At 43.7% G+C, this 26,327-nt stretch overlaps 1 protein-coding gene across 1 annotated transcript in view; it reads left to right on the top strand.

Annotated features, from left to right (window-relative positions):
- Nucleotides 1-26,327, top strand: part of DDX10 (DEAD-box helicase 10) — a 794,248-nt gene that overhangs the window by 272,223 nt on the left and 495,698 nt on the right. The window lies entirely within an intron of this gene.

The raw sequence follows: 26,327 nt of genomic DNA, 5'->3' as shown, positions 1-26,327 counted from the left end.
ACTTCAGATGGAGAGTACTGGTCACCCTCGTCCATAGGGAGGTTTGGTTAGTTTTCGTCTATTGTGTTGGACACTTTTTTATCTGCAGATGGAGAAATCTGGTCCCAGTCATGGCATTCGGATACAGTTGCTCTTTGTCTCTTGCTTCCGGACTATTGGTAGGCATAGTGATGTGTAGACTGGCTGTTTCTTTATATTGGGCTCCTGTGGGGCTGCTGGCTATAGCAAACATATGGGCAAGGTGAGCTACCCATACTGACTCAAATTGGTGATGGCATCTATCAGGCTGTTGAGACCGTTGAATGCCTCCCAGAATTTCCTGAAGTCAGCCTGCCTGGCATTATATATCAGCCTTGTCCAGAAGACCTCTTTACTTGACCTCTTATCTTCTTAAAGTTGTTTTTTATATAGTTTGCTTAGAGCTTCTAGTTTTTCCTGGGAGAAGGATTGCCTTCTTCGAGGCTCTAATAGTCTTCCTTATTTCTTTTGTTAGGGCACTGATTTGGGGGAAAAGATTTGTTTGTGCTATTTGCCTGGGCTGCAGTCCTATTGTAACTGGGGTGGGGTAAGTTAGCAACTTAACACTGAACTCCGTCCATGCTATACGTTGGTTGCTTGTAATACTAATACTTGCAACCAAAAGGTCCCTGGCCAGGAAGCTGAGATCAGCTGTTGTATTGTTGCTTCATCTCAGGCGCTTTAAATTTGTTGAGATTATTGTGCCTATAGTAGCTGAAGCCAGTGGGTGAGCTAAGGGACTTAGTCCTAATGAGAGCATCTGACAGGCATGATCACTATCAACTGTAAATTGAATTTTGTATTGTTGGAGCAAAGGGATCAGTGGTAGTTAAATGAGTATATAGTCAATAATGGGCCTAGAGTTTGGACCAATGTAGGTGAAATTAAGTGGGTTAGTATCAAACGACCTTCCATTTAACTCCCTCAAACCTAAAAACTCCTGGGCTGGCTCAATCTTTTCTGTTTTTATCATGGCGCTGTGCTGCGTAGATGTTGAACAACAGACCTGCCATCTATCAGGTTTTCTCCAGTTGCCATATTTGATTATTTGAAGACCTGGATCTGTGGACAGTATTTGTTCAGAGGTAATTTCCAAAGTAAGCACTACGTAGACTGCAAGCACACCTCTGGGCCTCCAGGAAATGCTTGGTTTTAGTAGCCGAGACTTGATAGTGTGTATAACCTGTGACTGGCAGAGCTGTCACTGACCCGGTCTCTTGCAGGGCTACGATCTCAAGGTTTTGTCAGGCCTTGCTTGGACTACCATCCTGCAGCAGTATTTTTGTACCTGTGATGTTCTATGAAAGTAGGTGCAAAGCCTCCAACACCTTCCCATTGTTTATTGGGTGACAAGTTCATGTTTTACTGGGGGAATGTAACACTGATGCAGTCCAATTCCATTGGTGCAGGCTTAGATTGTTAGTCGGCTTGGCTTGCTTTATCACTTGGGACCACGGGGCGAATTGCCTTGGGCACCCCACAGGTCTGAGTAAACTGTAACTTTTTCTGTGGTGTCAGGGCTTCTGGCGTTACTCCGTAAAGGGAAGGGGTTGCGAGGCACATTATATTTGTTAAGCATTACTGCCCCCTTTTCAAAGGTACTGGCACCCATTAAGGTCAAGGACGCTATTTCCTCTGTGCCCTATATTGTTAATGTTAATTCAGATTGTTTGGGGTTTACACTTGATAAAAATTCTGTGGATAGTAAGTCTGATGAGGTTATGTTTTTCAATTCAGGGATCTCTTCTAGAGGCTTCAGGTTGTTTCCTCTGTTGATGATGTCCTGTGGGGACATAGCGTGGCGTATTCTGGTTTTAAAATAAGTTGACAGCGTTTTCTCTGCTGGCTCTTGGGAGAGTTCATGGTACGAGGAGATTTTAAAGAGCTCCTTTGTCGGTGTACTAATGACAGGTTTGATGACCAGTCTATGTCTAATAATTGAGAGAGATTACCTTGAGATTTTTTTAGCTTGACTTTTTTTTTTTGCCTTTTCACACTGTCAGGGAGAATTCTGTCTGCTGACTCCCCCGCAGGGGCTGTTAGTGCTTCACTTACCTGTACAGCTTGAACTGTTTACATTTCGTATCATGACTATTACGATTACCAAATGTTATCTGAGGTTCTGCAATGACCCCTGGCCCAACTCTCATTTACGGGGTGAGAGGCTAAGGTGGGATGGTCCACCACAGTAATAATTTTTGGGCCAATGGCCCTAGTTTAGCTCTTGTGACACAACACTGGCTCGTTCTGTTTTTGCTGTCTTTGTGGTGTGATGCTGTTCCATGACGAAAGGTTGCTGAATTAGAGAAAGCACATAGGTCCTTTTTGCTTGAAGTTTGCTTGAGGGGTGTAGTGGCACCCGATGGTTGGCTTTCTAGCTCTCTGCTTGGAGAATTCTTTTCCTGTTCATTCAAAAGTGACGTGAACGCCACTGTCAGTACTACAGCTGATGCCTCCTCTACTTGAGAAAGTTGAGTTATTTTGGATGTTGCCATCACCCCTGTTCTAGTTTGAGACGAATAGTGGGTAGACTCCTGTTTTCTCGACGTGATTAAATGGGTGGAGTTTGTTCCTTGCATGTTTCCTTTGCCTTTTAGTTTATTTACCAGCACAGACTTTTGCACACTTACAGAGCTTGGTTGTGATAGTTGAAGGGTCTGAGGTTGTTTGATCACAAGGACCGTTTTCACACTTACAGAGTTTGGTTGTGATGGTTGTAGGGGCTGAGGTTGAGCTCCTGCTATCTCTAGCCTACTAATGACTTTAAAAGGCTCGCCCTGGAGGGTATTTGTCCCTTGCCCCCGTTGTTCTGGTGTTTTTCTTGAGCCTGTTTATTTAGCTCCCCCGTTAGAGTGCCCGTGGCATCTTCAATCAAGGGTGGTTGTTTCATGCCCAAAAGATTTGTCAGGATGCTTGGAGGCTACTTAACTTGTGTATTGTTGGGACTTTTGTGACTGAAATCTGGTGCTAAAACGATAATATCTTATCACCAATTCGACATTAATTGTAAGTCATTTCCAAACGTGAAAGACCCCCTTCCCCTTTAGAAATGTTGAAAAAACACACTGCCTACTTGTAAAAAAAAAGTTTGTTTAACTTTACTTCTGTTTTTTTAAATATGTCCTGTTTTCATTTTAGGAAAATGGGCCGCATTAAAAAAAAAAAAATACTAACAATTAAAAAAAAAGATTGCTTCATTTATAAGCAATCACAGACCTGGTGGTCTGCTGACACCAGCAGGCCACCTTGCCCGTGACTCTACAGAGTCACAGTGGTTCGCAATTTATGACCTGTCTCATTGCATAATAATTAGGTAGGTTAAATTGCAAACCACTGCAGTTCGGAATTGTGTGAACTGACCTCTTAGTTTATAGTTCAGTTTACAAAATTCCTTTCCATTCGCAAACAGTCGATGCACACACAGTATGCAATACTTTTTGTGAAAGAAAAATTCGTACACCAGGCTCTAAGTTCTACAACACATACTTCGTCTGCAATGTCTGGGCAAAACCACATAGCTTTAGCAGTGTTAGTTTCACTTCTTCCTCTCTAGGCGATGAGGTTGAGAAGTTCTTAAATGTTGATGTTGTCTAATAGAGTGAAGCAGAGAAATCCTGTTGAACAGCAAAATCCCTCAGTGATGGCACAGGCTCATGTTGTCAGGAAGTTTAAGATCGCCTTACTTTTAAAATCCTTCATCTCTCCAGTGTAACTGCAGCAACGTTTCAGGCCTGTACAACACTGGATCCTAGCCAAACACATTGGCCCGAATCCCATTCTGTATTATCCAGCACTTAATGGGACTCACAGAAGTTGAACTGGTTATGAAACCTACAGATAATCTTCAGTCAAATATTTTTGTTAATAGGCATTGCTGTAACACTGGAAATCTAAAACGACCTTAAAGAAAAACTGTCCGCATTAATTTCTAAAGCAATAAATTAAAAGGGACTGCACATGTTTCCACAAAAAACATGAGTAATGAGCAGAAAGACGTAGATCCAGATAATACACACTCTGATAAGATGCATGTTTGATTAATTTACCTATAATGATAAAAGAAAGGGAATATGGCTGTCAAAGTCCTCATGGAAAGTACAAGAAGAAACCAAAGACGTTTGTCATCCTCCTATGATGGACAACCCATATTGTGAAGAAGTTGTGCCTTTGGTGGTCTGCAGCCAAAGACAATTTCGCCATACCGAGTAGCAACCAGAATTTATGAGCAATGCTGTGTAGTCTGGTATCTCCTCTGTGCCCCAAAGTGTTAGGATAGCTTGGTGGGCAGCACCTAAGGCAAGGGCCATCTGTTTCCCTTTTTGAGGGCGGAGTGGGAATGGTATCGGGTTATGGAGGCCTATTATGGTGTCTGTTGGAAAACGGGGGAGTGTTGTGTGAAAAGCAAGGTCGTTGTAATCTAGAATGTGTTCCCCAAACTTTTCCAGTTTTGGACAATATCACATGAGATGTAAAAGCATACCTGTGTTGCCAGAGCTCCTCCAGCACTACCCAGCTTTGCCCGAGTCCCAGGTGTGGATCAGAGCTGGTATGAGCTACCAGTAAGAGAATAATTTAAAGGTGGTTTCATTGTTGGCCATGCTCTTGGCAAAGTGGTGGTATCTATAAAAGACGTCGCCCCATTCCACATCTGTTAGCTCCCTTCCCAGTTCAGCCTCCCATCTACGCCGTCCTGGCGCTTTAGGAGGGTGGGTTTGAACACCCACTTCTCAAATGGACTGGTAGGTCTCTTAGCCAAAGGTTGAATGGTGGGCTGGAGTACTCAGTGGTGGATTTGCAAGTATTACAGTCTGTCAGCCTCCACAAGGCTATAGTCTGCTTTGAGCTGATCAAATTAAATGATCTCCTGTGAGTTGAAGAGGCAACCCACTCTCTTGCATCCCCACTCCTGCCACCGGTGGAAGCGGTCTGGGCACATGCCGGGGGTGAAGTCGGGGTTGGCACATATGGGCATCATAGGGGAAGGAAATGAGGTCAGCCCTGCCTTGATCCCGACTGCATCCCAGACTTGAAACACTGAGTTGGTAACGGGGAGGAATAAAGTCCTCTGGCCCTGTGCTTATGAGGAAGCCAAGGCTCCTTCCAGATATGAGAATGTGACAACTGCTTGGTCCATGAAGCATCAGTATTTCTCTGTCAATGGGCGGCTCCACTCAACCAGAAAGCGCAGCTGGGCCGCTTGGAAGTATCCTTTCATGCAGGGCACTGCTAATTCCCCCCTCCTGTTTCGGATGACACATCAGTTGCTTGGAGAGGTGTAAAGGTTTTCCGTCCCAGATAAACTTAAATAACACAGTCTGGAGGGTGTACAATGTGTTCCATGGAGGTGTGAGTGGAAACGTGTGAAACAGGTAAAGGATGCTTGGGAGACTGGTCATTTTGATTGTTGCAATGCAGCATAACCAGGAGAGGGGATGACACCACCACAGCTCTAGGCCCGCAAGGACCAGCTTTGTAAGGGAGGAGTAGTTTACTGTGACCGTTTGCGATGTGGTGCGGGCCAGTTCAATCCCTGGGAAGGGAAGGTGGTTGGATGTCCACAGGAATGGAAATTGAGAGCAGAGGATGGCTTCATTTAGTGGGTTTGGGGGGGTGGGACTGTGAAGTTGAGAATCTGCGATTTTAGAATGTTCATCTTAAAGCTTAAGACTGGCCCAAATCTTTTGAGTTCATTGACCAAAGCGGGGAGAGAGACCAACGAGTTGGTGAGAGCCAGGACGACGTCCTCTGCATGTAACCTAATGAGATGATAATTTTTGCCAAACTTTACGAAATGTGATATTAGAATTGGCTCGGACGTTTTGAGCCAGCAGCTCCATATCAAGGGCGAAGTGTGGGAGATAGAGGGGGGCAACTGACTCATCCCTCGATGAATGGGGAAGGGCTGTGTAGACACTCCGTTCACCCACACAGAATCTGAGGGCGTGCTATAAGCGCATTTATCCCAGTTCATGAATTTAGCTGAAGCTGGAGAATGTCTCGAAAAGTTAGGGCCAGTGAACCATGTTGATTGCTTTCTCTGCATCGATCAATAGTAGGAGTGGTTCTTTTGGAGACCTGTGGTTCTTATTGATTAGGTATAGGAGGCGCTTAGTATTGTCCCCACATTGTTGGGTAGAAACAAAGCCAGCTTGGCCTTGTTTGACAACACTGGCATTAGGGAGTGCAAGTAGTGGGCTAGAATGCCAGTGAAGAGCTTGGCATCAATGTTGAGAAGGGATATGGGTCAGTATGACCCACAGTAAGTTGGGTCTTTGCCCTGCTTCGGGATCACGGTGGCCTCCGGTAGTGAGGGAACGGGTGTTTGCAAAGGAGTTTTAAAATCTAGTAAGAATAGATGCAAGCTCTGGACAAAATGTTTTGTAAAAAAGAGGGGAGAAGCCACCTGGGCCTGGCATTTTCCCAGGTTTTAGCCAAGCAATGTCAGACATGACTTCATATATATGAATAGGTTTAGCTGGATCTTCAGCCTATGTTTGAGGAAGTGGAGTGAGGACACCCCCCTCCAGATAGGTGGTAAGCTCTGCGTTATTGTCGGCCTCAGATGTATTTAGCGTAGTGGGTCCTATTTAGTTTTATTGGGAATCGGGAGTTCGCCTAGCCTTCTGGCTTGCAGACCTGTGCCCCATCACCTAGTGACTTTTAACCTAGGTACCCTACTCTGTTATAGGCCATTTATTTAATTATTTCTTCCAAGATGGCTGCTAAGTTTATAGTTAGGAACATGTTTTGATTTCATGTTATCAGTGCCACTATGTGAAGGGTCACTATCAGCGTCAAAGACAAATGATATGCATAGGTATTCACATCATGTTCCTTTCCCACTCACGTGTGACAGAAGCATAATGTACTTCTGGAGGGAATTGTTTATATAATTGTCACCCAAAGCGTGCCTTCTTAGGTATTGTTTGGGAACATACTTGCATCAGGGGTCGTACAAAATCTGTATAAATACATCTCACGCAGACAAAGTTATCAGAGTGATGCCTTCCAGATGCCATCGACGCAATGTATGCTACATGTCGCCTTGATGCAGACCCAGTCTTTGTGCCCGCATGGAGTCTGATCTAGAGACCTAATTCCAAGGTAATGAGGGGTGGGGGTGCTGCTCATGGACACGGTACTGGTAAATTAGGTTTATCACACCTATCTCTCTTTAGGTTAGAGATTAGGTTCATCGTGTTAGGGTATTGGGGCCTATTTTACATCTTATGTTTATTGCAAGATGGTGGGAGTCTTTGTATTCACGACTCTCATTTTCACAATTATGCTTCTTGCATTTTGCATTATTCTAATCATTAAAGCTCATGCATTTTAGAGTAGATTGCATTCTTTTTAATAAATCCTATTGAAAACTTCACTGCATCTCTTTAATTGCCTGTGTGTGACTTAGACTTGTTGCTCATGTGAGAAAAAGGTAATCTCCATTTAACCACGATTTACCTAAGCTGTGTCCTCTAGAGTCCATGCGTAAAGGCTGCCAAAAATCACCTTTTACTGTTTGAGATTTTGTTGAGGTACTGCTTGTGAGCCATGAGGGTTGGGCCGACAGTTGCGACTTGTTGTAGGATTGGCCTAGTCACCTACAAACAGAAGTGCTGTTATCCCTAAACCAGCAGTCTTGCCTTGAGCAAGCGTCCTAATACGACAATAGGGCCTGATAAAAATCTCTAAAGGCCACTGCTATCTGGAGGTCAGTATGTTCTTCGCCCATCAGAGGGAACCAAATTGTAGGAAGGTACCCTCTTTCTAGCCTTGTTACCCCCACTTTTGGCCTGTTTGTGAGTATATGTCAGTGTGTTTGATATGTGTCACTGGGATCCTGCTAGCCAGGACCCCAGTGCTCATAAGTTTGTGGCCTATATGTGTCCCCTGTGTGGTGCCTAACTGTATCACTGAGGCTCTGCTAACCAGAACCTCAGTGTTTATACTCTCTCTTTGCTTTAAAATTGTCACTGCAGGCTAGTGGCTAATTTTACCAATTCTCATTGGCACACTGGGACACCCTTATAATTCCCTTGTATATGGTACCTAGGTACCCAGGGTATTGGGGTTCCAGGAGATCCCTATGGGCTGCAGCATTTCTTTTACCACCCATAGGGAACTCAGACAATTCTTACACAGGACTGCCACTGCAGCCTGAGTGATATAACGTTCACGTTATTTCACAGCCATTTTCACTGCACATAAGTAACTTATAAGTCACCTATATGTCTAACCCTCACTTGGTGAAGGTTAGGTGCTAAGTTACTTAGTGTGTGGGCACCCTGGCACTAGCCAAGGTGCCCCCACATTGTTCAGGGCAAATTCCCCGGACATTGTGAGTGCGGGGACACCATTACACGTGTGCACTACATATAGGTCACTACCTATATGTAGCGTCACAATGGTAACTCCAAATATGGCCATGTAACATGTCTAGGATCATGGAATTGTCACCCCAATTCCATTCTGGTATTGGGGGAACAATTCCATGCATCCCGGGTCTCTAGCACAGAACCCAGGTACTGCCAAACTGCCTTTCTGGGGTCTCCACTGCAGCTGCTGCTGCTGCTGCCAACCCCTCAGACAGGTTTCTGGCTCCCTGGGGCCTGGGCAGCCTGGTCCCAGGAAGGCAGAACAAAGGATTTCCTCTGGGAGAGGGTGTTACCCCTAGGCCTATGTCTACCTATTGCATCCTATTGTGATTCTACATTGTTTGCACTACTTGTCTTACTGTTACTTACCTGTTTTGGTTTGTGTACATATAATTTGTGTAAATTTCTTACCTCCTAAGTGAGGGTATCCTCTGAGATACTTTTGGCATATTGTCACTAAAATAAAGTACCTTTAATTTTGGTAACTCTGAGTATTGTGTTTTCTTATGATATTGTGCTATATGATATAAGTGGTATAGTAGGAGCTTTGCATGTCTCCTAGTTCAGCCTAAGCTGCTTTGCCATAGCTACCTCTTACAGCCTAAGCTGCTAGAAACACCTCTATTCTACTAATAAGGGATAACTGGATCTGGCACAAGGTGTAAGTACCACAAGGTACCCACTATAAGCCAGGCCAGCCTCCTACACAAATCATCAAGATGGTGGCAGCATGTGCTCGGGCCCGCAGTTTATGCATCAGAAGCCGCCCACCTCAATTACCCCAGAGATAAAAACGTATGCTTTAGTCCAGCCATCACGTACTCAGCCTGTCCGTATTGAGTCGTTTGAGTTGCAGTTGCTCCTTCTCTAGTTTCCTCCACACCCTGGGGGCGCCAGTCTGTTTGTAAATCTCTTCCCATTCTGACACTGTACATTCCAGTTGTCATCTTTTTTCCTTGCTGTCCTTGTTTTCAGCCAGAGATATGGCGTTCATTTCCCTCCTTACGACAAGCTTCATTGTTTCACATAGGGATGAGATTGACACAGAGTCACTGTTGTTATTGCCAGGTTTGTCTGTAATAGTACGGTCACACCACCTCAATGTTGTTAGGTGTGTCCCTCAGTCTCCTCTTTGAGGTGCGGGGGTAAGGAGAATCTTAAGTATGCTGTAAATGTTAGGGGTGCGTGGTCTGACAGTGATCCGAGTTCGATCGAGGTGTTGCATGTGCAGTTAAGGAAGGCAGATGAAGTTAAGAAATAGTCTGAGTTTTCTTAGCTGCGGAGTAGAAAGTGTAGTCCCGTGTCTGGGGGTGACTAAATTGTTTGGGAGGAAAACTCAAATCATGTGGCTTAATGCAGCCCAATTTGTGATAGTATCACTTCATCAGTTTGCTGTTTTTACACGTTAGCACTGTCTGTGCAAAGGTTTCACCTCATTAGTACTAGTTCCACATCCAAATACATCTGTAAGTTTCTGAAATGTGACCAGTCAAGCTTTGCAAAGGACCTCCACTGCACAAGCGGCGCAAGTTGCAGCATTTTTATTAACTTTGGATCCGTTTGAACTAGAAACATTTTTTTTTTGTTAAAATCTGCAGATTATGCAGCAGATGATGGATTATGTGTCAAAAGCGCCAAATTAATAATGCAGAAAACACTGCGACCACACAATCACGTAATTCAGCGGCCTTGCATACAGGGAATGTGTAAATAAATACTGTCAATTTTTTTTTATTCAAATAAAAAAGAAAAAAGTAAAATCTGTGTAAATGAACTGTACAAATACTTCAACATATACCAGCAGTTACGAAAACACAAATGAAGTACATTTTGTTTTATTTAAAATTCTGAAGGGTGATGGAAACTAAGATTTTAATATGATCAAAACAAATCTTGTTGATGGACAAATGAGAAATATTTCAATTCTTTTGTAATGGACATATGTATAGTGCTTTCTACCCCAACGTAAAAAGAACAAGTGATGGACGGAATGCTGAACAATGTCAAGCATTCACACCCAGTACAGAGATCTGGGCCTAAATCCATCGTTTTTTTGCTACCCATACCATTCAAGTTCTGATCCAGCCATATGCAAATCAGTCTTGACCCTGATCCCCGTGGGTACAGTCCAGCCCGAACTGCCAAGCCAGGTCTGACATCTGGCCATACCCTTCCCACTTAGGGAGAAAAATGCAAAACGTGGGAAGGAGGTCCCCACAGTGGTAAGCTTCTGGGACTGTGAACAGTGTCATGCACATTGGTCAAAGGTGGCAGCTGCTGTCAGTGTCCATGCACAGCCAAAAGAATGTTTCAGTTGCCATACATGGTCTGTGGAGTAAAGGACTACAGAGAGGATAAAAAATATCGAGATGTATGAAAAAGGAAGAAGAGAAGATAGAGAGAAGAGGTTCCTGAAAAAGAGACAAAATTGAGAGAAAGAAAGGAGAGTAAATAGAAAGAGCAAGAGAAAGAGAGCAGGAGAAACAGGAATGGGAAGATAGATGCATTAGCATATAGAGAGCAGTAATGAGGAAAGGTTTCAAAGAGGCAACTGGTGCCGAAATTAGAAGATGAGGAGAGAATAGAGAAAATAAGAAAGAGCCCAAAGGAGCAAAATGAGAACTAGGTAGTCATAGAGAAATACAGGGAGTGCAGAATTATTAGGCAAGTTGTATTTTTGAGGATTAATTTTATTATTGAACAACAACCATGTTCTCAATGAACCCAAAAAACTCATTAATATCAAAGCTGAATATTTTTGGAAGTAGTTTTTAGTTTGTTTTTAGTTTTAGCTATGTTAGGGGGATATCTGTGTGTGCAGGTGACTATTACTGTGCATAATTATTAGGCAACTTAACAAAAAACAAATATATACCCATTTCAATTATTTATTATTACCAGTGAAACCAATATAACATCTCAACATTCACAAATATACATTTCTGACATTCAAAAACAAAACAAAAACAAATCAGTGACCAATATAGCCACCTTTCTTTGCAAGGACACTCAAAAGCCTGCCATCCATGGATTCTGTCAGTGTTTTGATCTGTTCACCATCAACATTGCGTGCAGCAGCAACCACAGCCTCCCAGACACTGTTCAGAGAGGTGTACTGTTTTCCCTCCTTGTAAATCTCACATTTGATGATGGACCACAGATTCTCAATGGGGTTCAGATCAGGTGAACAAGGAGGCCATGTCATTAGATTTCCTTCTTTTATACCCTTTCTTGCCAGCCACGCTGTGGAGTACTTGGACGCGTGTGATGGAGCATTGTTCTGCATGAAAATCATGTTTTTCTTGAAGGATGCAGACTTCTTCCTGTACCACTGCTTGAAGAAGGTGTCTTCCAGGAACTGGCAGTAGGACTGGGAGTTGAGCTTGACTCCATCCTCAACCCGAAAAGGCCCCACAAGCTCATCTTTGATGATACCAGCCCAAACCAGTACTCCACCTCCACCTTGCTGGCGTCTGAGTCGGACTGGAGCTCTCTGCCCTTTACCAATCCAGCCACGGGCCCATCCATCTGGCCCATCAAGACTCACTCTCATTTCATCAGTCCATAAAACCTTAGAAAAATCAGTCTTGAGATATTTCTTGGCCCAGTCTTGACGTTTCAGCTTGTGTGTCTTGTTCAGTGGTGGTCGTCTTTCAGCCTTTCTTACCTTGGCCATGTCTCTGAGTATTGCACACCTTGTGCTTTTGGGCACTCCAGTGATGTTGCAGCTCTGAAATATGGCCAAACTGGTGGCAAGTGGCATCGTGGCAGCTGCACGCTTGACTTTTCTCAGTTCATGGGCAGTTATTTTGCGCCTTGGTTTTTCCACACGCTTCTTGCGACCCTGTTGACTATTTTGAATGAAACGCTTGATTGTTCGATGATCACGCTTCAGAAGCTTTGCAATTTTAAGAGTGCTGCATCCCTCTGCAAGATATCTCACTATTTTTGACTTTTCTGAGCCTGTCAAGTCCTTCTATTGACCCATTTTGCCAAAGGAAAGGAAGTTGCCTAATAATTATGCACACCTGATATAGGGTGTTGATGTCATTAGACCACACCCCTTCTCATTACAGAGATGCACATCACCTAATATGCTTAATTGGTAGTAGGCTTTCGAGCCTATACAGCTTGGAGTAAGACAACATGCATAAAGAGGATGATGTGGTCAAAATACTCATTTGCCTAATAATTCTGCACTCCCTGTAGTGTTTGGAGATTTTTAGTTTAATTTATTGCTAATCATGTTTTGGCCAATACACCTGGCTCAATGTCACTACAAAGCACAATGTTGCCCTTTAGTTCCTAAAAGGGATCTTGACAGTACCATCTGAAAATCTCCTTGCATAGTGGACTTTAAAATCATAATAAAGTCTGACCAATGTTACTTGATCCACATTGCTTTTTGCAGATTGCTTAACAAGGGTACCCCCTTGATACCTTCTCTTTTAATGAATATTGCATGTCTACATTTGCTGATGTAGTCACTGGAAAGTACTGCTTACTTGCTGAGAAGTTCAAATTCTGTTAAGAAGGTGATTTGCTTTCTAGGATATATTTAAATATGGCTCTCTTTACTGTTTCATAAGATGAACCTTGACTTTTATATGCACCTGTAGTAATGCTGAACAATCCTTCTGCAAGTAACTATTTTCCATTTCTGGTACACATGGCAGGCTTCCATTCTGTCTACATTCACCAGTCAGAAAAGTGCATGTTTTTTCAAGCAATGTACGCCACAAAGAGGGCAGATAACGAATGACAGTTACACTCAGAAGTCCCGCAGAGAGGGTTCCAGTATTGGCTCAGAACCCTGAATCGAACTCTGCCTTCACATTCAGCATGCAGTGTCAGCACTTTTCCATGCTGGAGGTTCCAGGATGGCTTGCCCTAAGAGACTCATTACATAAGCAATGGAGCATGGGGCTCCTATATGCCTTCAGCTGATAAAGAAGTTCAGTAACTACATTTCCTAAGTCATCTTAGTGGAAACAGATTGGACGAGGCGAATGTAGAACCCAGACCGTGTGCACCTGATCATCTGTCCTCTGATCAGGCTGCTGCTTCAGGAGACTCTTTAGTCATAGCACCAGAGCCAAGTTCTTGCACTCAGGCTTGTGCAACCTGCACCTTTGTGAGTGGAGTTTGAACCTTGACAGTTGATCTCCTTTGACATTCCTCCTGAAGTTGATGATGTAATCCTTGCAGCTTGGTGTCTGTCCATGGAATTAATGCTTACTGGATGCTGGGGTAAGTTTGTGACTTGGTGCAGCACTCGCCAGACAGAATCGTTGCAGGAAAACTGTCAGATGTTCAGCACAACATGTAAGTGGGCTTCATGCCCTTTCGATCCAGCTCCCTAATACCACCTTTTTTCCGGACAGTCTGGTATTGCTATTTAAACGCCTTTTCACGTCAGACAAGCCATCACACTTCCCACCTTATTTATGCTGCCCTTGAAAGAGAGACTCCATGGCTGGGACTGCAAGAAAGGACTGAGCTGTTATACTGGTAATATCAAGGAACATCAGGTGGAAGTTTTGCCCATTGTGGGGTTCTCTGGTATAAAGAAGGCCAGGGCAATGCAGAAACGGATCATCTCCTGATCAGAATTTTTCTGTATTAATATCTGCTACTCATTGGCTAAGAAGGAACCTCCAGGAGGCCTGAGGGCTCATTCCACCAGAGGTAAAGCTGCTACTACAGTGTTGGCATGCTGAGTGGCTGTCTTGAAAGTCAGGCTGCTACGTGGGCATAGGTGCACAAAACATTACTCCCTTGACAGCCAGACCCGACAAGAAAGGCATTTTGCCCATTTCATCCTGCAGGACGTTTTGATCTGAGCCACAGACCCACACCATGGAAGGTACTGCTTTGGTATCTGTTCGCAAGGTTCAAGAATCTGCAGTTAGAGGTATCCGTCAGAAGAACAAGTTGCTTACCTTCAGTAACACTCTTTCTGGTGGATACTCTTTCTAAATGCAGATTCTTCACGGCCCTTCAATCTCCCCTTTCCTTGGTATGGTCTCCTTTTCCATCTAAAAAGGTGCCAATTTAGGAATCTCTACACTGTTTTTTTTAATCAGCTGCTGGGCTGCTGATCCCAGGTTGCAAACAAGCAAGTGAAGAAGATTACGTCAGCACACGTAGGTGGCTCTAGTGCTCCCTTTGGGAGTGGAAAGATGTCGGTGAAGAACCACACATCATCACTTACCTGCAAGCAGAAGCACTGCTTTTGAGTTTCAGAATCTAGTCTGATGCCTGGGGATATTCACAAGGTGGACAATCTGTGGTTAAATAGAGTATCCACCAGAAAGAGTGTTACCGAAAGTAAGTAACTTGTTCTTTAGAGACACCTGCTCTGTAAATATAGGTTTTGCACATAATTTGTGAGTAAACCCCGGTGCCTAGGCCATTGCTTTGTATGTCTCAAATAAGGTTTGGAAAACACGTCTGTTAGGATGGTGTCACGTAGGATCTGTGCTCACAATTTACTCAATTGGGGCTTGTGTTCCTTCGCTCCATTTTAAAGCATGCTTCTGTCCTAAAGAAATCTCCGAGATGTCTGTAAACTGACGACGTTAGAGCTAAGTGCATCCAAGGTAAGGTGACAAAAATATATAATTTGGGGACAAATTAATGGGGTGTCAGTGTCTTGTGTTTTGGTCAAAATCATGTTCAAAATTACAACTGAGAACGGGCAAAGGAGCACTCAAGCTCAGGTGGCACAGAGTTTTAAGTCTTCTGAGTAGCTAGATCAGCTTTCAGACCGGACAGTCAAGTTATTGGCCAGTGTGTCTACTAGATACAAAATATATTTTGGAGGAATATGGGAAATCTAATTTGTTTTCTCATAAACTGCAGAAGCAACAAAAATGAGTCTCTATTATAACATTCACTCCGCACCCCTCCCTCTTGAACCATGCTTATGAAAAACACTTGTAGTAAGTCCAGTACAACTCATCGTCCTGCCCATACTGCTCCACCCACCCACAGGAAATAATGGAGGTACTGATTTAATATAAAACCCCGTAGGAAATAATGCTCAATTGCATTAACTTCTTTAAAATAGTGTCAAACATAAATGAAAGTTAAAAATATATACATATAGTACATATTTATTATTTAATTCTAAAATATGTAAACTATTTTTAAATGAAAACATTGTGCAACATTACATTTTATATAAAATATTTGCCAATGGGCTGCCGCCAAGTCACAATGATAGTCCTTCCACCATATTGAGGGTGGTTCTACTACCACTCATATTATGCTTTGTGTAATATAATTTTTCAATAATGACTTGCATATTCACAGTGCTCTCAGTAGCAGAATGGGATCTTGTAGCACTATAAATACGCGCCATCATTCCCCAGTGCACCAACCACAATTCAGTTCTGTGATTACACACAGACATCCTCAGTGATCGCATTAAATTACTCTAACTCATTTCCCAAACTTTTTTATGGACTTCAACTTACTTCAAAGTACTCTCTAGAAGGCTGTCACTGAGGCCAAATCTAAAGCACAATCCAGCACACATCAGCTTAAGAATTGTGTGTGTCCTGGAAGCTCTGTCAGCCCGGACTAAGACACAAGGGCGTGGGGGGACATGGATGCGCAGGTACTAGTGAAGCCCTTTTAGAATAATGAGCGCTGCTATGCTGTAATAAACTAATGCTTTAAACATGACATTTGAGAATCACAATTCCTGAAGCGATCCACGCATCTCATCTTTCCTAAGGGCACGCAAGAAATGAAACCTCTACATTATGATTAATTCATTTTGACAAGTTAGTCATTATAGTTAAAGGAAACAGAATTCTAGAAAGATGGAAGTTTTATTCAATATTTTGAGTATAAGGGGTTGGTCCAGTCATTTTTACGATGTTCTTGAATACTGATCAGAAAGGAATTGCTTCTATTGTGCACAATACCAATGCGTTGTGACACATGCACCATAATACACACATGCTTGCAGACCTTCAAAAAGGTGGTGCCTCAAATTGACATAGAATAGCAGATAAGTAATTGATTAACTCATAAAACCTGTGTCTACACCCTGACAAAGTGTAGAGAATAAAGCATTGAAGACTTGGTTTAAATCTCCATTTTAAAGAGTCGAATACTAGAACTGATGTGAAAAATGTAATATTGGTTAATACTATGTGAATATTTCGATCAGACGCACTTCAATTGACATTTTTTTCTACCAAGGAATATTTTGGAGTCTGGCAAGATGGTATATCTTGTACATTGCACTTCCTGTCCACAATGCACCCAGTACAAATATTTAATGAAATTGTCAATAAATTAATTTAAATCTGAGAAAAATAGATGGATTTACTGTTGTGGGTCACACATAACACCATCCAGCTCAAGAGTGGAGATGAAGTGTTTTTTAAACTAAGCAGTAGCTCTGGTCACACAAATTTGCAATGGGATCCTTGACTGCTTAATTCAGAAAGCTGGTGATGTTGTCTGGAGTGCGATGGTTGATGAAGGGGGCGACAGAGAGACTCATTTAGGGAGAAATAGCACATTTCATATTGGCAGAGATTATTATTGATGACACATATGAGATTGACGATGAATTCAGAGCAGCAAGTCCACTTCATTATTATGCTGTTCTGAATTCATTCTGTATTCGGGAGCTACCAGCATTGATTGGAGTGAGAAAAGTCAGGGTAGTATAGTCTCTGATGGGACACCCATGTTTTCAGAAACAAAAATATTTAAAATAAAAAATGTGCTGAAGAATATGGGTAGTCTATGCAAGCTGTAAGGTTTAGTCGGTTGCATAAGCCATTGAGCTGATCTAAGTTGTTGACTCCCTCGAGCCCCTTTGCTCTTGTGCCTCTCTCAGACCCCCTTAGGAGCGCACGCGCCTTCACATCTCCCTACCAACAACTTGCGAGCTTCATACTGTGCAGGTAGAGATCCGATGTCTTGATTGAACCTTCCATGTGAGTGAAGCAGGCGGGAAAGGCAGCATTTTGCATGGTGTGTGAGTGCTTCCGGCAGTGTGTGACTGCTAGTCTGTGAGGAGTGTGAGTGCTGTTAATATTTTAGATGTTTTACTTTTGCACTATAATAGCTTTAACAGTCACCCTTGTGTTTATGATGAGGACATGTGATGGGTGAGCCTAAAGTTTGAGACAGCCTGCGGCAACTGTTCGTAAACAGCTCTCAATGCACTACTAATTACCCCACATATTACATCACTCATGCCATCCTCTGTGACATTGATAATATCACTGCAACAGTTGAAACAGTTGCAATGAAATTATTGAGAGTAAAACTGTGCATATGTGGGCCCAAGTTATAGTTGCCTTAGGGTACCAGTTATAGTTACCAGAGCCAACTATAACTGTTGAATTTCAGTGGTTTTGTACGTTTCAAACGTTATGTTGTCACTAAAATTCTCACTTCACTATAACATTTTATCTCTCTCTATATATATATATATATTTTTTTTTTTGTTTTTTTTTTTACATCATCTTTATGTACAAGGAAAGCCGGGACACCTTCGTAATGCTGTAAATTCATTTATTCAGTTTATTCAGGAGGGGAAACCTGTCTCCTGAATAAATACATTTACAGCATTAAGAAGATGTCCCGGCTTTCCTTCTACATAAGGATAATGTCCAAATGTTTTGGGGGATTCTGGAACCCAGCAGGGATCACTGCGCTACTGCTTCCGCACTCCAGATTGTATTTGGCAAGTGATAGGTGATAGCTTTTGGAGATGTCATGAAATGGTAAACAGTACCAGAGGTTGAGGGCAATTTTAATATCCTCAAGGTGCATTCCTTTTCAAATGTATGGGGCACCTCCGTGTTGCCACACTTTGCTGTGCAGAGGTAGTGAGTCACAGTTCAGCTCTCTGGGCCTGCTTCTACCTGCCAGATTTCAGAATGAATACTACCAGCTGGCGGGCCTCCTGGGGTGCTGAGGCAGAACCTTTTGGTGTGCACCGGTCTTGTGATGAGGCCCTAGGTGTGTCTGAGGTCTCACAGAAAAGGTCACTTTTCAGGCAGTTCTTGAAGGCGAGAAGGTAGCTGTGTGCACTTGAAACATGTTTCAGTCCTTTCCAGAGACGGGATCCAAGTGCACAAGTTGGTACCCCCTCTAATATTTTGAAGCAGACCACCTCTCATCTGCTTTGGATAATGTGGTTTAGCTACTTTGTATGCTCCTACCTCCTCCTAATTGAAAGTTGTCACTTATTAAATGCAGTAAGTTAACCCAATGTTATCCTATGGGAGAGACAGGCCTTGCCTAAGTGGAAAATTAATTTAAGAGTTTTTCTCTACCAGGACTACAAGCTTGAAGTACATGTCTAACTTTTTAAATACACTATACCATGCCCTATCAGCTGTTTAGGCCCTACCCTTGGGTTGACTTATATGTATTAAAAAGGAAAGTTTAGGTCTGGAAAAAGGTTTATTTTCTCAGGTAGAAATAGCACTTTATTAGGGTCTTACAAGTAAATTAATTATGCCAATTGTGTGTAAAACAACTCTACCATGTTTAAAGGAGAAGAGCATAAGCGGTTTAGCATTGGTCAGCAGTGGTGAAACGCATCGAGTCCTAAAAGCCCAAAAATGTGTTCAGGATACAGGAGAGTGAAGGCAAAAAGTTTGAGGATGACCCTGCAAAAAGGGCCTAATCCAACATGGCCCCCTCCAGTCAAAAGCCTGGCTAGACTAATCAATACCTTGATGGGCTTATCTGCTTAGCCAATATAATGCAGTTGAAGACCCTGTTATATAGGGCACTTGTTAGTTTTATGCCTGTCTGATCTTATTTAGATACCTCTGTCTCTGGGAACCCTTCTCATCACTTGTGGACCCCACGTGTTAAGCACCTAACCGTCATTTGCTCAGAGATGTATCCTGGTAGGCAGACAGAACCACCATGGCCAAAAAAGTGATGTTGCCCATTCAGCCCGTTGGATCAGACTTCTGTCCACAGCCCAAGGAAAGTTCTGTCCATAAGGACAGCAACCAGCAGAGGCCACTCACAGCTATCAGTGTCACAAGCCAAGCCAAGGACCATCCACTGCAATGTGGGAGCTCCAAGTGTGGATTTTGGGGCACCTCTCTTCTAGCCTTGGGGCGGGCAAGGAGTTCTTTATGGGCTGTTGAGGGTTCTCTGAGGTATCACATAGTGGAGGTGCAACAGCCCATGGTGTTAGGCACCCAACATCCACTCTACCTTCCACCAGTTCAGGGGTTGTAGCCTGAGACTGGCTTTTCAGCCCAGGGTCTGTACCCTGAGGCGGAACAGGTGATTGGTGTGACCTTCCTAACCCTACCCCTACATCAGGGCTTCTGTACTGTCTGCTTTGTAGTGGTGGCCCCAGAAAGCTGAACGTTCAGCGTGCTCTGGGTGGCCACCCCCTGCCAGCTCTCCTGAAACTGAGGAGCTCCCACCATTGGATTGTCTCTTGGTACAGACCAGGTCTGCTTGCTTGTGCCCCATCTGAGAGCAGTCAAAGCACTGGGGCTGGAAGTGGGGGTGCCCTAGGTCTTTTCCCTCCAGAACTTCCCCTCCTATTCTTCAAAGAGGCATGGAAACCCTTTCCTCCATACTATACTGGGGTCTGTGTCACTTGATGGGAACCTGAACCACATGCCCAGGATAATTCTCAGGTACCTTCCCAGACACTCTTGTACTGATCCAGAAGTCTGCCCATTTTGCAAGCTCCCTGGGATCAGTAATCTTGCATTCAACCAGGTGTTGATGCACCTCTGTGAAACAGTTATGGAGCATGTGTTTTTCAAAAGTAGATCATACAGCCCTTCATAACTACTCACTTGGCTCCCCTTCACCTGACCATTCAGTGCCTTACTTGAGAAATTCATGAAATCTACTCAAGAATGGCCTGTCACCCTGCATCTGTCCCTATACCTTAATTGGTAGCCCTCTGGGGTGAGCCTAAAGTTAGTGGTAAGGACTGCTTTCATTGGGGTATAGGATATTTGGTCAGTGACCTATAAAGCCAACATAATAGCCCTTCCCTCAGCTGGCATGTGCCTCAACAGACTGCCACCCCACCACAGCCCAAACACTCCTCTCGGACCCTATGTATTCTAAAGGCTACCTCATAGACTGCATACCACCTATCAGTATCATTACCCCCCCCCCCACACCTCTAAGCTGGGCACTATGTCATCGGATATGTAGACTCTTAGATCTCCAGTGGAGACTGGAGTATCACTGCCAATAATTCTGCTGGACTCTGACAGCTGTTTGGTATTCAGGTCCAGATCGTTTAGGCTCAGTTCATCAGCCAGCAACATTGTTTTCTCTCGTTCAAGGCTCTCTCTGCCTCAGCGTGCATTGCTAGTTTCTTTTCCTCCACCTTAAGTTTGGCCATCGGCAGCCTAAACTCTCCCTGTCAGCTTTCCTGTCTGACAGCTCCTCTGGGGACAGACCTTGGAGGACACACTGCTTTCCGTTCAATGAGGGTGTCCAATTCTGGAGGCAAGACATCCCCATCCCCTGTGTGCTGCACCTCAGGACCTGCTTCCAGGTCCTCTCCTTACTCCTCCACAATATCTTCACCATCCTGGTCCTCTGTTGCTGTTTACGACTGTCATACCGCCCCAAAGCCCTCCGGGCTTTTTGAAGCTGCAACTTATTGGTGGTCTTCTTTGTTGGAAGTCTACTTTACTTTTTTATTTTTATTTTATAGGCATTTTTTTATTGTTTTCACCACAAATAGTTGCCGTACAGTTAACTAGTTATGAACATTAGAGCGTGATCCCCATTCAGTTGACATGCAGTAAAAGAGAGTCATCGCAGATCAAAGACCATTACATTAGGCATCACATTTAAATATATACCCTAATCCTCTACAACTCCTGTGTTACAGGCAGTACAACACTCAGTACAAGAGATGCTTACTACTCTCCCTCTGAGGAGTCCTCCCGTGATTCTCTCTCCCCACTCTCAAATTTGGTCAGTAGTACCTCTCAGACTTGCCGATCTTCTTTCACTTAGTCATCTCATTTACATTTGTGAAGTTGGATTTCCTAGGCTGCTGCACATTCTTTCACGTCTCTGACCTAGCCATCCACTCTAGGCCCAGTCTGTCCCATCCAGTGATTGCAGCCCTCCTTTTCACTAATAAAAGGATCAAGTGCAGGAATTTAAATTCCATCTTCCTGCCTTTACGTTTCTTAATGTCACCCAACAGGCATACATCTGGATTTTGTTCTGTGGGTGCACCACACACTGTCACCAGACTCTGCACCACGGTATCCCAGAAAGTTCTGACTGGAGGGCAGTGACACACCAGGGGCATAAAGCAGGCCACCTATTCCTGACATCGGTGGCATCTGTCTTTTCTTGTGGGGAGTATCCTGTGTAACAATGCAGGATTGACATAATTACGTTGCAGCCAATTAAAATGCACTAACTCAAAGCATGTATTACAGGACACCATCCAAACTAATGAACAGGCCCTGATCCACTGCACATCCCCAAGTGGTATCCCTAGTTCTTCCTCCCATGCAACTCTAGCGGGAAAGGGGTCCTAGGTTTATTGACAAGCATGGCTTTCCACAGATGTGAAATCAGGTGCCGGGATACCGCCAGCTCCAACAATGCCTAGAACAGCATTGAGGAGAGCAGGGCAGTCGGATACGTAGGCCACAAGTTGTGAGCTATGGTAGCTATGCAGGCTTATGTTAAGAACTGCCCATGCCCTACATCAAAGGCGTCTTGGGCCACTTCGAAAGAGATTAAAACCTCACTAGGATATAGGTTGCCGAGGGTCTCACACCCACCTTCCCGCCATGTGGTATCATCAACTGATTCTGCAAGATTACGGAAAGCTGGTAAGTCCCAGAAGGTGAATTCTCTGGCAAAAGGGGCCTTCTCCACTACCACCTTCACAGATCGTTCCCAGAATGATGCATTATGTTTAATAACGTACGCAACCAACGATCGAGCCCGCCCACCAAAGTGCAATAGCTGAGGCAGGGTCTTCGCCCAGTTCTTCCCTTTCGACAGCCAATGGGCCGCATATTGCAGCTGGGAGGGCAGATAGTACAATTCCAGGTTCGGGACTAAGTCCACATTCCTTACAGAATACTTTAGGCTCAGCCGCCATGTAGCTCCTCAGTTTGGTAAGCTCAAAGTCCATTTCTGCAAGTATGGCCACAGGCAGTTAGGGTGAATGAGAGTGAAATTGGAAAAGGCAAAAAGGCCATTGAAGGAGAATTTTAAAAAGAAACTTAAAATGGTCTCAAATTATTTATCTGGATTTTTAGTGTAATACAAAATCACTGTGTGACACTGCAGACGTCTTAACCCCACTAGCACCTCCAATGTTGGAAATTGAGCTAATGTTTGAGTAGGGTGAAACCCTACTCAAACAGCAGCCACAATTTCTGTCAGGGTGAAGTCACAAACCCCAAATTAAACTGTGCTTGATATTCTGGTAGCATGCCAGAAATACAGTCAGGCTCAACTTAGAAGCAATGTGTAAAAGTGTTTATGCAGCTCTTTAAACAGTAATAAAGTGAAAACACAACATAAGAAAAATCTCACGCCAATTTAGAAAAAATGAGTAAAATTTGATAAGTGATTTGACACCAGAATGACAAAAATAATATTAGTTGAACTGAAAAGATGCAGTTTTAAGGATTTCAGGTAAGTATAGCGACTAGAGCACAAAGTGCCACTCGCAGGTATCTGGTCGGGCGAGACTGGGTCGAAGTCATAAGTTCAGGCTGGCCACGATGGAGCGCGGGCCGTATACAGGGACCAGGTTAATCCAGCTGAAAGAGTTGCATTCAAAGTCCAGTGCGAAAAGTTCTGTTCACAATGGAGGGATCCACGAGGAGTAGAGAGCGCGTCATGGATGAGCATTGATTTAGAGCGAAGTGCAGGCAGGGCATCATGGGTGACATTCGCTGTTGCATAAAGAACTTGTCAGGCGTCACACATGGTTTCTGCTTGAACTTCACATTGGCAGTCATCCCAAGCTGCCAACGCAATTGCGAAGTGCAGATCTCACGTTGCCGGTCATCACTGACAGTTGTGATGTGAAGAGTCTGGTTCACCAGAATTTCGAGTTGACATGTGGGGCAGGTGCCATGGTCACAAACAGCCCAAAACCCCAGGTTTTTCGTTTTTCTTTGAGATGTCGCTGACTAATGCCACACCAAGGGTCTAGTGCTTGAAGGTGACCTCTTAGGGATCAGGAACGCACTCAGCAGAGGCCATCAGGGCTCACCCAGGTCCAAGAAGCAAGTAAGGTGGCCAGTTGCAGGAAGCCTTTGGAGCCTGTTATTTCGCTGTAGCTCAGAACAAGAGGCCAGTCAGCTGACCCTCAGTCCCTTTGGCCTGGGATGAAGGGTGCAGGTCCAGTCTTCCTTCTCTGGGCAGAAAACAGTAGTCCTTCTGGCAGTAAAGCAGCAAAGCAGTCCTTCTTCTGTAGTATCCACAGGTCCAGTAGTGTATTCACAAGTTGGGTCTGATGGTCCATTATTTATACCAGGTGCCCACTTCTGAGGTATTGAAGTAGGGGAAGTTTAAAGAGAATTCCCTTTGAAGTCCGTGAAGTTGTCTGATTCCCCTGGCCTGGCTCCAAGCTGGCTACATGAACAATGCAGAAATGACAAGTTCTTTGTTTCAAGGCAGGGCACAGCCTATTCAGCTGCAAATGGGGCTGTGCCCAGCTCAGCACCCCCCCCCCCCACCCCCCCTCCATCCTGCCAGTTGATGCCACATCCAGGCACACCTAATCTCTCAGTTGTGTGGCTGTCCGGGAGAAATAAACAAAGTCCATCTGCCAACTACACTTAGTCATGTGACTCAGGAACAGGGTACAGGCACCAAATAGGGCCGTAAAATGCCATTTTTCTAAAAGTGTAATTTTTCAGAATGTACTTAAAATCTGACTTTACCATTGAAGAGGGTGTTAAAATACAAATCTTTAGACCTCAAACTCGATATTTCTACCTGCTCCCAATTGAAAGTTATTGCTTACTAAATGTAATAAGTTAACCTAATAGTATACTATGGGAGAGGTAAGCCTTGCAGTGGTGAAAAACGATTGTAAGAGTTTTTTTTTTACTACCAGGACATGTAAACGTTGCAAGTACATGTCCGACTTTTTAAATACACTGCACCCTACCTTGTGGGTTATTTAGGGCATACTAAATGGTGACATGTATTAAACAGAAGATTTATGCCTGGCAAAAGGTTTATATTAATGAAAAGGAGAGGGACGAGTCTGGTGAGATTTGTACGATTCACTTGACAGGCCAAGACATCTCACTGAAAATGAAGGCAGCAATGCTGAAGCTCTCCCCAAGTCGTTCCTCCCTCGCCAAACCTGTTCTAGGCTTCAAAAGCGTGTACTCAACATGTTACTCAGGGCGACTTAGCCCACGCAACCTCACCCCATGTTGTAAGTGCTCCACTGTTTCCAATGTACTACTGGCTTAATCACCATACCATAACAGAGGGCTCTCTAGGAATTTTCCAGACATTATCTTGTGTTTCCTTGCTCTTAAACTTTAAGAGAGCAGGAACTTTTTAGTGGAAAGGTGAGGCTCATCAAATGTTTTAGTTTATTCTCGTTCTAGTACAGTGTCTGTTGCTGGCAGTAATCCACCTGCGATTCTCCTTCCCACCTCCCATCTAGACCGCATACAAGTGACTCGTCTTTCACGTTTTCATGCTGTAGCCTGATTCCTAGGTCACTCCTGTGCACCCAGTTGTTAATTATTTTCTAATTGTGCTGCCGAATAATCATTTTTATTGGATTATTGGAGCTCTCGAATCTATCGACGATTTTTTCTCTTCCTTCTCAAACAACGCTTTCCTAGATTATCACAAAGGAATGTCTTTCGTCAGTGTTGGCCTAGGTAGTAAATCTTTGAAAAGTCCACTGTTGAAAAGGGCTTTCTTATCCTAATTTCGTTCAATCGATATGCCTTTTTGTAGAATATCAATCAAGCATAAATGTACGTGAGACGAGGAATCATTGGAAATACTCTGGTGTACCCCAGTGAAGCTAATGCATCAATATTCTTTGTGAATAACGGTATATCACATTACTTTGTTTAAAAAATCAGCACATTAACACAGTGTAAAAAAGAATGGTTTTGTGAGACACGGCTCTAAACGCGCAATGGAGACAAGTTGCACGTTTAGAGAAGTACGCCCTGGGAATACACAAATCTTGCAAGTTTAGAGAAGGGATGCCAAGTCCCCTTTTAGTCGAGCCAATAACTCCAAATAGACTTTGTAAGTCGCCGTAGAAGCTTTTTCCATTCTTGTGATTGGGCTGAGAGCCCTCTGTGTCTCTGTGCCAGGTCACAGAGCCCTCCATGAATACAAACAGCTTGTGACTTGTCCTCCTCAAATTGAAACGAATGCATTTGGGTAAAATAGACATGCTTAATGGCTGAGCTTCAAAGACAGCCAAAGAGAAGAACGGAAAGGAAATTAACATCAAGCTGTCTTCAGAGCTATTGTTTGTTTTTACATTTTAAAAGTGCTCCGGCATGTGCTAGCCAAATGTGCTGTTAAAAAGTACGTTCGCGTGTCTTGGTATCCATTGGCAAGTTGTGTTTTCAAGTGAAAATTTAAAGTGATAATGCACTTTCCTGATAGGCTACTTTATAGGGTGAGTGGATTTCTACCACCCAGTGAATTCAGAGTTTTTAATCTTGAAGTTCGCTGCTAATGGCACAGCAGAAGAAATGGGAGAAGGGATCTATGGATCTCATCTTGCTCATGAGGTTTAAAATTCTCCTGGTGCATCCTGGATGATGAGTGTAAGGAAATGCCTCCTTGGCATGGTTGCCCCCTGACTTTTTGCCTTTGCTGATGCTATGTTTACAATTGAAAGTGTGCTGAGGCCTGCTAACCAGGCCCCAGCACCAGTGTTCTTTCCCTAACCTG

This window comes from Pleurodeles waltl, chromosome 8, assembly GCF_031143425.1.
Source record: "Pleurodeles waltl isolate 20211129_DDA chromosome 8, aPleWal1.hap1.20221129, whole genome shotgun sequence".
In the NCBI taxonomy this organism is placed as follows: Eukaryota; Metazoa; Chordata; class Amphibia; order Caudata; family Salamandridae; genus Pleurodeles; species Pleurodeles waltl.
The sequence above is the reverse complement of the archived record's forward strand: the minus strand, read 5'-3'. Positions and strand labels throughout refer to the sequence as shown.